General features: G+C 40.6%; 1 long non-coding RNA gene across 1 annotated transcript; it reads right to left on the bottom strand.

Moving 5' to 3' along the window:
• Window positions 1-345: 345 nt before the first annotated feature.
• On the bottom strand, window positions 346-2,366 carry LOC139906363 (uncharacterized). The gene is made up of 2 exons (XR_011781845.1): window positions 876-2,366; window positions 346-819 (listed from the first exon to the last, which is right to left on the bottom strand). It is a non-coding gene; the product is annotated as an uncharacterized lncRNA (long non-coding RNA).
• Between the last annotated feature and the right edge of the window lie 455 nt (window positions 2,367-2,821).

The raw sequence follows: 2,821 nt of genomic DNA, 5'->3' as shown, positions 1-2,821 counted from the left end.
ATGCCAGGAAGATTTTTCGGTCCGCTTTACAAGGGTGAACGGTTGATTTTCAGTGGTGAACGTGGGATATTTAAACAGGGCAAATGCTACAGCATAGATTAAATCTTACAAGAATATCGTCCAATGGACTGTCTGACCATTATTTTCTTCAGGCAAACATTGGGAAAAATAAAATGAAAAGGAAAAACTCTAGACGGAAAGTCAATGCCGACTTATTCTTAAAGGAAGGAGTATAATGGAGTATAAAATGCACGGTGCATGAATGAGAGAAAATTTTTGAACTATACAATTAAGTCAAACCATTTAAATCTCCTTCAATATTTTTAAAATAACAACAGATGAAGATAATGAACGAGATTATAATATACCATGAAACGGTTACATCGACAGAAAATAAATTATGTTCACAAGTCTTGATGTTCTTAACTCGCATGTATACGTGGTGATGTGTTTGAAAAAATGAAGAAAAAATGCATGTGTTCTTTGTCATGATTAGAAGAAGAAGTTTTTCCTCTCTTTCCTTGACGCAAAGGTGTCAATCAAACTGTCCATGTCTTCATGGAGCACCTTGTCCACCATCACCCAGTCCATGTTCGAGAGGGTGAGGGAGGAGAGCCTCTCCTGGTCCATGGTGGTCCTCATGTGGTTCATGCGCCTTCTGAGACAGGAGAATGACCGCTCCGCCTCACAGCTGCTGATGGGCATTGAGGCCAGGATAACGATCACCTTGTATAGCTCCGGTATCAGGCGGAACACTCCCGAGCTTATTAACTCCGCAGCAATTTGTGACGAAACCATGTCTTCTGTGTCAATATCTGCCTAGAGAAACATAAATTTTAAACATATAATGCAAAATAAAACATTATAATATTAACCTTGAATTGCTGGAAGATTGCATGGTCTGACTGGAGCTGCTCGATTTCAAGTGTGTAGTGCTTGGCGACACGCTCAATGACACAGGTCTCCCCTTCACTGTCATTGACGATTGCAATGAGATCCATTGTGATGTTTGTATCGTCGGTGGCAAATCTGCTCACAAGCTCTAATACAATTTTTATTGATTGCAACATCGAAATGTGTTTCACGGAAGTAGCATTCAGTTGTTCCTTTCCACTTCATTCTCCTTGGAATCTTCGCCTCCTTGAATTCCAAATCAATTGAGTCCTCCTGGTCAAATACTAATTTCATCTCAGACGACTTCAACTCAGCAAGTTTCCAGATTGATTCAAAGATTTTCTCATTCTTAAGATCTTCAAGAGTCCTAATCACTAGGTTGACGTGTTTCCGGGCCTTTGTTAGGTCAACCTTTCTGCCTTGAAGTTCATCTGACAAGCTAGATGTGTGTCTGAGGAGTGTCGTCAACAGTTCAATGCCGAAAACAAATTCGTGAGTAAAGATGCTGTTGAGCAGAGAAGTTGCTGTTGAACTCGACAATGTATCTTTATCTTTTCTCATTATTATGAGGGTCTTCATGATTCTGACCATCCCTAGAGATACAGCGTGTGCAGCATCGTAGCGGAGACTCCAGCGGGTAGCAGACTGGTTCTTCAGGGTCATCACCTTGGTATGCTCCTCATCTTTACTTGTTATCTTCACCGACTTGTAGAATGCTGACCTCTTTGGTGACCCTTGAATGAAGTTGTATAAAATTTGTACTGTCCCCATTGTATTTCTCAACAGGGTGATATCTGAGAGAAGATCCTTGACTATAAGATTGAGGACATGGGCGCAGCAGTGGATGTAGACACACAGTGGGGTTGCTTCCTTCCACCTGGCAGCAAGACCCTTCTTGATGCCGGATATGTTGGAGGCACCGTCCGCGGCCAGGGAGACAGTGCGGGTGGGGTTAAGGCCGAGATCCTTAAAATTATCTAGCTTCCTTTTGGGTGGACGTGCTACAAATATGTAATTTTATTATAATGACTCAGTACTATTATGAGTTGGTCATAAGTTACATATATATAATAGATTTTAATAATTAATTATGACTTAATTCATCTATATTTACATACCTATATGATTGGTGGACGGTTGAGGAAGGTTGTTTTTTTTTGTTCCGCTGACAAAGCGCAATACTGACGTACGGCCCTTGTTGGAGGCTACACTTAGGCAACTTTTTCTGTGGTTTTATAGTTTTGGATTCCCGAAGAAAGTACATTCGGATAATGGGTCACAATTCACAAGTGATTTTTCAAAGCAAAGATGTCAGAATGGGGGGGGGGTAGCCCATTCCTTCTCTCCCCGATCTCATCTGCAGTCCAATGGTCTAGCTGAGAGAGGAGTACCCATAATTAAAATTGCCATAAAGAAAAATTTAGGAGTGTGATTAGAGGAAATCTTATTTGCCTACAGGGCAACACCATTAGAGTGTGGGAGCACGCTGGCTGAAGTGTTGCTTGCACGCCGTATTCATACACGATTGGATGGATACCTTCCATCTTCTTCTCCTTCTCTTTTTCTTTCTGTTTATTTCAAATCCTAATGGCGATGTGGTGCCGTGGGTACGGCTTAGGTCAGTCCTACTGGATAGCTAGAGTTAAACTAAGGAAGATTGGGGATGTGTCGTTGTCGATTCAAACCCCACTAGGAATAGTTAAAATACATATTAATAAACATTGTCCTATTGTTTAAGTTTAATGAGAGGTGTTGTTATGTATTGTCTTTGATTTACTTTTCTCTCAGGACGTAGGGATTTGTTTTAAATAGAGAGTAAGTTTTATAAACCCTTGGATTGTCTTCACTTTCTGTACACACCTTTTGCCCTTTGGGTCAAAATGACCCGTCTATACTTTGCTAGAAAATTATTGGACTTTTTTTAATA

This window comes from Lepeophtheirus salmonis, chromosome 9 (genome assembly GCF_016086655.4).
Source record: "Lepeophtheirus salmonis chromosome 9, UVic_Lsal_1.4, whole genome shotgun sequence".
Taxonomy (NCBI): Eukaryota; Metazoa; Arthropoda; class Copepoda; order Siphonostomatoida; family Caligidae; genus Lepeophtheirus; species Lepeophtheirus salmonis.
The sequence above is the reverse complement of the archived record's forward strand: the minus strand, read 5'-3'. Positions and strand labels throughout refer to the sequence as shown.